The sequence below is a fragment of the Protopterus annectens genome, chromosome 2.part1 (assembly GCF_019279795.1).
Source record: "Protopterus annectens isolate FY-2018-M chromosome 2.part1, PAN1.0, whole genome shotgun sequence".
NCBI classification, from domain to species: domain Eukaryota; kingdom Metazoa; phylum Chordata; order Ceratodontiformes; family Protopteridae; genus Protopterus; species Protopterus annectens.
The window spans coordinates 548,061,537-548,074,764 of record NC_056729.1 but is presented as its reverse complement, the minus strand read 5'-3'; positions in this window follow the sequence as shown (position 1 = coordinate 548,074,764).

Sequence of the window (13,228 nt, the reverse complement as noted above, 5' to 3'; positions counted from 1 at the left end):
TCCATAACAGTGTGCCAGAAACCATTCATTTTACAAGAAAGACTACAAGCATGAATTAAAATAGGATACAGTTGAGAATTATGCCCTCTGGACAAACACACATGCAGACACGACCATCTGTTAGAGATACTTGTATGACTATGTACACCTCAGATTTGACACTGAGATCAAATAAATGAGTAAATATGCAACTAATGGACCAAAAATACAACCTATCTCTTCTTGCTGCTGCTGTTGTCAGAACCGTACAGTGCAACCCACTGCAACTCTCTGTCTTCTCAACTTCCTAGTTCAAAAATCAGAGACAAAGACCCAAAGTCAGAGATCAGTTTTAAATATTTATCTTATATACATGCAACATTGCCAGAATAATAAACTTTGCATTAGCAAGCATTTTCTGAAGGATAAAAAGGCTTAGACACTCACATGTCTGGCATTATTTTGAGACTGCAAGCCAAAGTAATTTGCTAAAACCCACAGGTGTTATGAAGAGCAAATCAAAATACCTCTCAACTTCTGTGCATAAGAACTCTGGACAAAGGCCTAAAAATGGACAACTTAGAAATATTACTTATTTATTTTATCTGTTTGTTACCTAGGTAAACTCCTTGGATGAAGTATCACTTTTCAGGTGTGACTCAGGAACAGCACTGTCTGCTTAAGTGATTTGCTCAAAAGTCACACCATGGGCACGTGGAGGTGGAAGGAATCAAACCCTGCACCTTTGAATACAAAAACAGTTTGTTATCAGATCAGAGCCTTACTCCTCTGTGTTAAGTACTGCACGACTCTAGTTCTCTTAGAAAGTTAACTGAACAAAACGTGCTAAATCAACATGCATTTTCTGAACAATAGGAACTATGAAACTGTAACGAAAGGTATTGCTGAGTTACTGTAATCCTCATTGATTTACCATAAAATGGACTTTAATGAAGGGAAGGGCAGAAATATGAAGCAAATAGTGCTGTTCTGCAAAATCAGGACCAGATGATTGTTTGATAACTCCAATTAACTTAAGTAGTTAACAAAAGAACAGGTATTGCATATACATGCATTTTTTGACCCCTAAGAACTATGAAATTCTAATGTCTGGCTTTATTGACTAATTGCAATCCTCAGTAATTTACCAGAAAATGAAGAACATAAAGAGGGACAGGGCAAAAATATGTGACAAAATGAAGGCAGGCCTGGTGTATGTGCCATTACTTGAAACTTGCAATTGGTCTGGAGCATGTGGCAAGTGCACGAGGGGGCAGAGCAAGACTACCAAGTCTCACCTTTGAGTCTCTTTACCATTCTGAAACACGCCTCCTGCCATGACCTGTTTGTATTTAAAACTGTTTTAGAACTAGTTTGTACACTCTGCTGCACAGGCCCGTTTATTTTTTTCAAGGACTCCCACAATGAAGAGTCCAGCTTCATTTTCACAGGAACTCTGAAAGCTTAAATGATTGTCCTTGGTACACATAATAAATTGTACATATGCCCCAAATGCACAGCACATTTACTTACCACACCCTCACAACAATGCTTGAATTAAAGGCTTGCCTGTTACTGGTCCATATTGACTGTGACAAGTTCCAATAAGTCTCTCTTTCTCTCTCATTGGTGTTATATTCAAGCCAATGAAAGAGTAGAAATCAGAGTTTTTACATTTCAAAGTGGAGCAACAGAGTAGACCCAGACTTAGAAGTTAAAATCAGAGCTGCCATATAGAGGCGGGACACTTTTTTAACTGAAATGTACTACTGATGAGTGATGAATGATGTACAATCATGTTGTCAGTCAAAACTTAGTCTCAGAACTTCAAGACTGGCAACATGATTTTGCATTAGTTAGAAAAGACATTCATAATGTTCACTTTTATGGGGCCCCCATTTAGCACCAGGCCCTAGGCAGCTGGGAGTCTTGTGCAGGATCCAACCTTCCTTGTCCTTATTCACTGCAACTAATATGTTGTCTCTTAACTTCATCATATCTGAAACTAATATGTTCTCTTTTGAGAACAGTTTATTTTTTTCCTCCTGTTTTTCATTTTCAGTACCTTCCCCAGTTTTACTGACATGACTCTAACTGCATTCTAGACAATATTTTTTATCATTTTTGTCTCTCTCCTTTGACAATCAGTCTTGATCCCTATACCTCACTCTTATCGCTACTGCTATAGGGGAGGAAAATACATTATTATTTAGGTGGGTTGGGTATTTTTGTCTCTAACCCTTCTCTTCATAAATTTGGATGAATCATCAGCCTTCAAGTCAGTTCCCTACTGTGAGTACTTGCTTTATACACTCACTTATCGCCAACTGTAGTATAAAGCACTTTTTGGCAGGCCAGAGATGCCCCTGTTCTTTTCTTAACTTCTTGCTGGTACACCATGATTGGGCCTTTGTCAGCTGACAGTGGATCTGTGAATAAGTCTACTTTTTTGCATACCACAATCGGGGGGGGGGGGGTACCTGCATCCCCCTCTGACCTACCCAAGTATTCCAAACTGGACTGATAAGTTATCTGGTGCATAATTAGGATCCCATCCATCTGTACTACACAGTCAGCATATTATAACTGCTTCTTAGAATTTTACATTTTAAAACTAATTTTCTTTTACTCTCTTTAAATAGTAATTCACGTTAGTAGCAAAAACTAAGGAAGATACTTCAAAACTTGAGGGAGTGAGAGTCTGACATAAAAATCAGAAGGTGACAGGCGGGTGGATATGTAGGATGGGCATAAAGTGCAAAAAGGTTGTATGAAGGGATTAGAAATTCTGAGGTGCATAAGATAGAATTCAAATAAATCATTCACAATGAATGAGGGTGAAAGGGAACCAGTTATGCACATGCAGAGGACATCCACACCTTGCAACTGTCAGAATTTTGCAGAGTTTCTCTGATTTTGCTTCATATTTTTGCCCTAATCCTCATATTTTTTTATTTTCTAGTAATTCACTAATGACTACAGTTCATCAATAATGACAGACATTAGAGTTTTATACTAATTATTGATCAGAAGATGCATTTTGATGCAAACCCTGTTGTTCTATTCTCTTTCAAAATGAATTACAGAAATATTTAAACATTTTCTCTGATTTTTGGCCTTTGTTTCCCCATTATTTTTGGCTTTGTCCAGAATTCTTAAGCAAAGAAGTTGACAGATATGAAGACATTCACTCTCTGTTACCTGTTTGAAAAAGAAAGGGCCATTGAATTCTAAGACCTTGTTACAATGAAATATCTAATTTTGTAATAAAAAATGGCAATGTAAAAGCTACTCATGGAAAATCTGGATTCAAATAATTGTTCTTATATGTCAATGAGGTCAAAGCAGAAAAAGAAAGACACAAGCTGATATGCATAGATATTTTGCACATAGTAAAATTCTAATTAGGATGACCTGGCGTTTTACTATTCTCTTGTAGTTTAATGGCTAGATACATATCTGAAATACATTTATGTGCAAAAATGTTTATGTGAGATGCATATCTAACCCCATCTCATTAAATTATGTGAAATAACAAAATCCTGTATTGATTTAATTAATACTTCACTATGAGGAACATGTCTTTGACTACCAGCCATAATGGCAGTCTATTATGGATATAACAGTGCAATATGGGAAAAAGTCTTGAATAAAAAAAAAAAATAATGCTTGAATGGCTATCTAAATTGGTGTATTACTAATTCTAAAATAAAGTCAACAACTACACTAGCATAGCACAGCAAGATAAAGCATGGTCAAAAATGCTTTATTTTTTTGTTTTCAGTTTCTACCCATGGTATACTTTAACAGAAACACAGCAGAGATATAGCTGATTTGTTATCAGTGACCATGCATTAGTGACTGAGTCAGTTATACTGCTAACTTGCATTTGCCTTCAGTTGCTCTGGTGGCTTAGAAGGATACAGCCCTGACTACATCTCAGCCAACCCAGGCTTGATTAGTGGCTTGGGTGACTGACTGAGTGGCAGATAGGATGGGGATTAGCATCCCTGGGAGGGATGGAGGGTAGTTGTGTAGACATCTCCCCTGATGATCCCTAATGGAGGCCGAGGATGTTGTATTGGGAGGCATGAACCAAAGGGGGAAGGGCGGAGACATGGCTGAGGTGCTATGAAAGTGGGATAACATGCTGCACATCTCCATTATATACCCATTCCTCATATGTACCCATGAGATCTGCAAGGGAGGGGGGAAGCAAAAAACAGGGTAGGTAAAAAAAGTGAAAAAAAACTTTCATATAGAAGGACAGCAATAATGCCCAGGCTGTTTTTTTAAGATTCTTGATGGACTTGGCTAAACTTAACCATTGGATTGGGGGTCGATTGGAGTACTGATAGACCCAGTGAAGGATATGGGTCACTGGAACATCTGTCAGAGTGGCAGAAAAGGAGAAAAAGAATTAAAACAAAAATATAACTTACATTTGTCTTCTATCCCCAGTAATCATGGAGTGTATATGACTTATATTGATCTAACCGTATATTCACATTTTTGCAAACAATCCTGGCTGTGCCTTTCTAAGCACTATTACTACAAATGACAAGTTATGGTTTGGGGTGTTCCAGGCTTTAGCTCTCCATCGCAAAGTAATTCAATGTAAACAGCCACTATACCGTCGATGGTACTAAAAAGTATTACTGATGGAAATTAGAGAGTTTTATCCAAAAGTACAAATTCTAAATGATTCTACTTTGTACTTTGATTTACTCAAAGTTTGTGGGTAGTGACTACTTGTACTTTATACATTCTGTCCTTTAAGTGAGACTGCAGGTAGCCTGAACATGTGTTTTAAGGAGATCTTTTTTTTCCCTGTGAACCAAGTGCAGAATGCAGATGTGCTATGAAAGAAAAGGAAATACAAACTGAGTCTGTGTTACAGGGCCATGCCATTTCCAATCTGCCCTTAGTGCTACTCTAATTTGACTGGTAGGATGAATCAAAATATAAATTACATATAACCTGAGAAAACTGACCATGGTAATTATAATTTACTCTGGAAAAAAAGGTGACACCTCTTTTTTCCTGTGGCCCATTTTCTATACATACTTTTACAAAATCTAATCACAATACCTTTCCTTGCTGAATGTATAACAGTGAATTTAAAAGAACTCTATATATCATATAACTGGGAGGCAAAGAAATGTGGTTAAAAATAAAACATTCCAATTAGTCTAACCACATTCCAACAAGACAACGCAAACAAAAACAAATAGATGCATGAAAGATACAATGAAATGAACACTGGTTTGTTCTAACTCAAAAATGTCAGCATTACTGGATGTCTTACACAATGTTTAAGTTGTAATTATTTTACTGAGGCAGTTAAAGTGAAATGCAGTCCTATGTTCTAGTATATTAAGGTCTATTGTCTAAACTAGTGATCTCTGCAATTTGTCACACAACCTAAATGAGGATTTAGCAAGGTTAGAACCTGGATTGTCAGAACTTCCAGTGTGATGCTGCAGCCACTAAGCTGAATGACCCAGGTTGTCATATGCAAATTAATTTTATAGGGTATGTATACAAAAATGGGGATTCAAAGTTTGTAAGGATGACATGCCAGCGTATTTTCACTTAAATCTTACCGAACTTAATTATCTGACTTTTTAAGAAATATTAATACTAATACAACTGTAGCATTTGATGCCTGACCCAGCCAAAGACATATGAATCTGCAACAAATTCCTGCCCAGACCAGAACAGAGAGACAAAGTACTTTATCAGCGCATTAAATTTCATCTGTTTATGACTAACTCTCTGTATTTTTCTTCTTTTTAGAATTTCCTTATGCACTTGAAGAAATGTAATGGCTTTCTAGCCTGCAATTATACAAAAAAGAATGAGAGATCTACAGCTCCAATTAAGCTTCTGTTTGTAAAGCTCAATATGTGAGTAGTATAATGAACCAAAAACTACTTCAAAAAAAAGTTCACCTGTTCTTTAATCTCTCGTCATCTTTGTAGTCAGGGCAGCTATTCACTAACCAGATTTATGGGCTTGGTCAATTGTGAGTTAATGAAGGGAATAAAATGTTGGCTGGAATGCGAGAATAATCAGAAAATAGCAGAACCAGCAAATGGTCCTCTGCCAAGGCGAGGGATTAATCCCATGAATTCCAGTGATATTGTGATGTAGCGACGAAGCAGGAACATATGGAAAACTAATTACATCATGCATTTTAGTGAGGCAAATGTTTTTGCTTTGAAATACTGTGCAAGTTTAAGGGCTTAAGCCCATTAATGAGTGGTTGCCAGACTTTCCAACTGTCTCCAGTATGAAATATTAGCTGCGTTGTGAGAACCCTAGTAGTAAATTTAAATCTGCCTTATAAATTTTGCTCCCATTTGTGCACCACGCCCGTGGTTTTTGTAGTGTGCAGCTGGAATGAAATTCCCATCTGCAGAGCAACACAAGTATTTGTCAATGTCAAATGTAATCAGTTCTGGGATGGACTGCAGACATTAGATATACCATAAATGTAATGATCTAATACTGAGAAATTAAGGACTCTACCTTTAAATAAATGAAATGCTGCCTTATAACCTTGAACATTTCCATATTGTTTAGGTGAATTGCCATTGTACTTTTGTCCTGCACCCTTGCCATAAGCAAAATCTTGAGACGCTGGATGCATGCTTCAAATGAGTGTGCTCATTGAAGTCAAAAGTATCTTTTGGAGTACTAAGAAATCACTTTCATCTACTGTGACACATGATAGCTGTCATGCTTGAGACATGGTTTAAGAGAAAAATTACAATTCTACTGTATAAATCATGGCATTGAAAACTGTCAAAACTGGGAATGTCTGTTTTGAAATGGAAGTCAGATTTATAACTGTGGAAAATGTCAAGAAGATCTGGTGGTAAGGTTCATTCCATTCACATGAGAAATCTGACAAATGAACTGTCCCAAAGCATAATTTTACTTTTGTGCTGAGTGTGATGCTACTGTCACAATATAGTCAGCATTTGAGGAAGATACAAAATGTCAGTGGCAGAACAGGTAGCACACTTCTGTGGTGCAGAAGACTGTAGGTTCTATTCTCGCAGTAGGTAGATAGATTGCTGACACTGGTGCAGCATAAGGGGGGAAGGGGGTTGCTGTACTCCTGGGTGTGCCATTCTTCAGACGAGATGAGATGTTAAACTGAGGCCCCATCTGCTGGAGTTTGTGATAGCTAAGATGGATGTAAAAGAACCCCCTGTACCTTTCAAAAAGAGTTACAGAAATTCCCTAATAATGTAGCCAATAAAAAGAGGCTACTAACCTAGTGGGACTAAGCTGATTAACAAAGGATAAATAAATAAATCAATAAATAAATAAATATTTCATGTCCATCTCAAAAGTTAGATATGCTGTATTCGTTAGGGGCTGTACTTAGGATGGTTGTAATTTCAGAAGACTGCTGGGTTCCATATGCAAATGTATAGTAGTTGGCAAGCATCGACAGCACATTCATGTCCTCTGTGTCATTTGATGATACAATGTATGGATTCTGAGATACTCAAATGCAGATACGAAAATTGTGGCACACCATCATTTTGCTGTATTCTCATGCGCATAAAACAAAATGCTTACATTTCCAGCTATAACACTGCACAAGATAAATATTCTGATTGCAGATAAGTTTATACTTCCTGCACCTCACCCAGCAATAAGGCACTGGCTGGTCAAATGTTCCCATAGGCTCCTGCTAGACTAGCTGTCTGATCAGGAGATCACAGATAAACAATGCCTGGGCATAGAATTGGCAGTGAGGGACATGTTCGTCCCACATAACACCACACTACCTTTGGGCAAACATAATCCCACTGCAGATAAATGTCTGCCTCTCTTTAGGTATACTAGCTTCTGGAGAATGCCAGAGCTATATGGGTGACACCCTGGCATGGTCATGAATGGCCACCTCCCAAATACTGAAGTTATTCTAAGCTGTCATGCATTAACAGATGAGGAAGTGCATTAAGTTGTCAGAAATAGCAGCTAAATGACAGATAACTATGGACAAGTGCTCTGAAAATGCTGATCCCTCCCAAGTACTCCAAGCCATCGAGTCTTGCCATTGAGACCCCATTAGAATATCATCCAGATGTATTCATACATTATAAATGGCACAGGTACATGAAATGCCAGCTGATGGAATGATAATGCAGCTGTCAGCAGAATGTTCTGGTGGAAGTACAACTTTCCAACTTGGTTCAATTTTTTTCTTACAAGTCACTATGGAAATGGTGAAATTCTATAGGGACACCAAGTAGTTCTCATCATAGGCTTGTTTGTGTATTTATAGGTAAGATACATATATTCATACACACATAAGAATGCCAAGGTAAACACAAACATCATGCTATATATATCTATGGGTCTACTTCATATGATCAAAATTTCATTTGACTGAAATTCATTTGACTGAGACCATATAACCTAAAGTTCATAATACTGAAAACTCATTTGACTGAAACTAATAACACTGACACCTTACATTGCTAAAGTTCAACATAGTAGTGGCAGTGTGTATAAGGTAAGTAAAAGGTATATGCCCTTTTCCCCACTGTGATCCTGGAGTTAGTATATATAGTTAGGGGGTGTGGGAGGGGCACAGCCCCCCCACATAGTTTGGGTATATATTGTGTTCTGAAAAGAGTAATTTATTGGACTTGTAAGTATCCATGTCTATGGTTCAAAATATCTAAAATAGGTGGAGGGCTATGCCCCCACACCCCCAGTGATGATGAAGAACAAGGTGGAGGATAATGTTCCATTGGGTCACAGTTTGCGGGGAGTGCAACTGCATGCACCATCCTTTCCCTATCCCAGTACTCCTCTTCCATTTGTGTCTATGCCCACCCCTATTTGTTGTCCGCCACCATTGTCTTTCCTCTGTTTATATGATGCTTCCTTCTCCATTGTATTTCCCATCTCCTTCTTCCTGCTCAGTCATTCATAATAAACATGCTAGACTACACATGGCTGACAGTGTTCCAAGGCATCGATTTTCAGGGTGTGTGAGAGCCTCATTTCAGGAATTAGCATATAAATCTTAAGGAAGTGGTGATTATAATAAATGCTATCAAAGCCTTACATCAATTGTAGGTCCCTGGACCTTTGTTAATGATAAAATACAACACCACAGTGATGTGGTATTTAAACAAACAAGGATGAACAAAGTCATATCTCTGGTGCAGACTAGCCATGGTTGTGTGGGAACTAGTAATACAAAAGATCCTCACTCTGCAGGCCACATGCCTTGTGTCAGACCAGAACATAATAGCAGACATTTTGAGCAGATCCAGGATAGACTCTCACAAATGGAAGCTACACCTATAGGCCTTCAGAGACATTTTCCATCTATGGAATACTCCCTACATTGATCGATTTGCCTCCTTTCCCAACAGAAAATGAAACCGGTTTTGTTCTGGGACAGTCTTACAAAAAGGCTTGGAAAACAGATGTACCAAAAATGCTTTTGGTAAATCCCTTTTTGCCCAGATAACATTGATTCTCCCTTCATATGCATCTGACTATGGGCAATTACTGAAAAACATCCTCACATAGGGGATCTTCTCATTCAAGATAAAGGATCCTTAATCCACCAAAACATTCAAAATCTTCACCTGACAGTTTGGAGTACACAATTATGATCCCATTCATGCATTGTTTTGATGATGTGCTGTATGAATTAAACGAGGCTTGGAAATCTGCTACTAGGAAATCATATTTAGCAAAATGGAAACGATTTTCTACCAGGTGTAATAAATGAGAATAAGACCCATCCTAATGGGGGGCTCTTCTGGTTCTTTAGTAACTGTGTGAATTGGTTAATTGTGGCCTAGGGTATGCTACTATAAAGGCATATCTGTCAGCCATTTCTGTTTGCTTTTGCATCCTCCTTTTTTCTTTATCTCAGGTTAAAAAAAATGTTTAAAGACATTTTGCATAGTAAGCCATATAGAAAGAGGTTGTACCATCTTGGGATCTGAATTTTGTTTTGGAGAAGTTAACTCTCTCTCCCCCTCTTTTTGAACCTATTGACAGTGCTTCTTTAAAAATTCTAAGATGAAAAAATGCTTTGTTATTGCTCTAATTGTGCTAGATGGGTATCTGAATTACAAGGCCTTATGTCCATGCATTCTTTCTTGATTTTCCAAAAGGGCAGAGTTTGTCTTAGAACCAGCCCTTTTTATGCCAATTTACTGAATGTGCTTCTATTTATGTTGAATATTATCTGAAGGAGATATTACTGAAAGCCAATACAGTTCTAAAAGATAACTCACATTTCTTGGAGACTTTACATGTAGAAAAGACTCAAATGGCTTTAACCACTAGCATGTCTGACTTGAGACTGGTAAGCATGGATGTACAGAGTCCTTTTACTGTGATTCTGAATGATTTTGGTATAAATGCTGTCAGGGAATTTGTGTGAGCAGGAAATGGTGATACTATGTCTCTTGGGCATATATGCGAATTACTGGAGCTAATTCTGGAAAACAATATACTTCTGTATGGAGGGGATATTTACTGGCAAAAATGAGGTGTGGCCATGGGCACATCATGTACTAATAGCTACTCAAATATAGTTATGGCTCAATGGGAAATGAAATACATATTCAATCAGACTAACCCATGGAGGGATCACATCTTGTATTGTGGTCGATTTGTGGACAATATATTTTTTGTATGGAGAGGGAGTGAGACTAGTCTTTTTGATTTTGTCAAGTATTTGGAGATTACTACATCATTTCTTGAATTTAATATTCATAACTCATCCACAGAAATAAATTTCCTGGATGTTATGATTACAATAGATTAAATGCAGAGACTATCTATAGGAAAGAATTTTAGAGGAACCACCTCCTGCATATAACAAGTATGCATCCATGACATGTTTTTCCTCAGATAGTGAAAGGTTAGCTCCTTCATACATCAAGACTTTGTACTGATGAGAATACATGTGAACATGAAACACATACTTTCCTATGAAATTTCTATGATGGAGCTATAAGGATCAAGATATTCAACCCCATGCAACAAGTATTAAGGAACTGAGAAACATCAAGGTGTGGCCATTTCTTTCTGACAAAGTGGTTACTGCCAAGAGAAGCAATGAACATGGATCCAGTAGAAGAGTGGGCCATATTAGATGCCTTCTTACCTATAGTTCAGATGTATCACAAATATGCAAAATCATAAGGAAGAACTGGTCGATTTTAACCATGGATGATAATTTGAGACATGTGGAGGAAACACTTATTTTTTGTTTTAAGAATTGAAACAACCTGAAAAGGTTGCTATGTTATAGAGATAATTTGGTACCTAAAGGCATGATCTCCAAGAAGAGTACCTTCTCTTGTGGTAAATGCAAAGCATGTAACTATATAAATACCACTAATGGATTTGTTCATCCTATTACAAAACAGACATTTTGGCTTAATAAATATGCTGGTTGTAACAGCAGGAATGTGATCTATGTTGCTGCCTGTGCTTGCTGCTCTGGCTTCTGTATTGGCAAAACAAACAGAACTTTTAAAGAGAGAATTCTTTGTCATCTGAATGATATCTGGAAAGAAACACAGAGCAATGCACTTGCACAACATATTATGCTTAAATCACAGTCATAGATTTTCTTTTATGGTTCTACAAATTATTCCTGAAGACCAGAGAGGAGGCAATTTATATAACAAAACAGAAACTGAAGAAATTAAATGGATAGCAGACATGCTGGTTGACCGCCCACCTGGGTAAATGGCATGATTCCACTAAAGTCAATTCTGAAAGGATGGCACCTCACTAGATGAGCTATCATTGGTCATTTATCAGGAAGTTTTATAATATAATGTAAGGCTGACTTTAAGGAGGCGGTGGTCCTCTGGATGAATTTTGATTGGCTGCTTTTAAGAATAGTAAGATAATAGTTTTTCACTGTTTTTATGGATCCGAAAAAGGCTGAAGGGCTAAAAGCACTTATCCTTTTGTTTTTTAAAATTTTTTTAAACAAGTTCAGTCATTTTAATAAATTGTTTTCCATGGTGGTCTAACCAATTTGATTTATTTTTGTTTTCTTTTTTGTGCCAATGGCTGTCTCTGAATTTACTTTGTACCAGACCATAAAAAATCTCTGTGTTTTATCCAGAACCCCAAAACAGAGAAGAATGCATTCTGCATAGCTTAGATGTCTGTTTAAAGTTGAGATATTACTTGGATGAGACTGCATATTTTAGAAAGTCTAAACTACTTTTTGCATCCTTCAATGTCAAAATGAAAGGACAGCTATTTCTAAACAAACCATTTATAGATGGCCATCTCGGGCTGTTTATTTATCCTTTGTTGACTGGGTTAGTCTGATTAGGCTAGTAAACTGTTCTCAATAGAGACACAAAGTGGCCAGGGCTTCCTGTGAGTGACAGGCTGGAAGGTAGTCACTTTTCAGCACAGGAAAGGATAGAGTCTACTGAACAGACGTCTGCTCAAGACATGGTTCAAATTACTAAACTTGAAGAAAGAGGATTATCAAATGGAAATCTGCTTAAGTTGTTGGAAGAAAATGTACCTGCTAGTGTTACTTAAAAAGCTGCATTTTGGAGTCAAATAGTTGAACAGTGTACTGCAGAAGGAGGCCTTCCTTCATGTATTAGAGGGTAAAGGTCATAGTTCAAGGTCTGGCTTAGTTTATACTATACTGAATTCATGTGTAGGTACAGAGCTTGCTGCTTCTGGGAATACTGTTTTTCCAAGAATATATTCTCAGATGGTTAAATTTACTTCTGCTCTAGACTCTCCTGTTTCACAACATGCAAAAAACTACCTGTGGAACAAATATCATCAGAAAACAAGGAACAATATTGTTTCTTCTCTTGCTAAAGAAATTCGGCCTTGATACATGTTGGTAAAGATATATTTTGCGATGTGACTTTTGAAACATTTGCATTTGCTGAAGATTTTTTAACTAAATGTGACTTAAACTATGTACTCCTTGGACACAGTATGATGTTGTTGGTTTAAATATACAGCCAAAATGACGTATTATTTAGTAGTTTAGGACTACTGATATGGAGCTGGCCCAGAGTTAGTCTCAGTTTTTCTACAGTATGCCCTTCTGTATTATGATGGGAAAATATGGACAGGTACTTGGGAAATCTGGGCAATCTTGAAAATTCATATTGTGCTTAATATCTCTGGTCACAGGGCCTTTGTGTATTATAAGGGACAACCAAAGACGTGTTTTCATTGT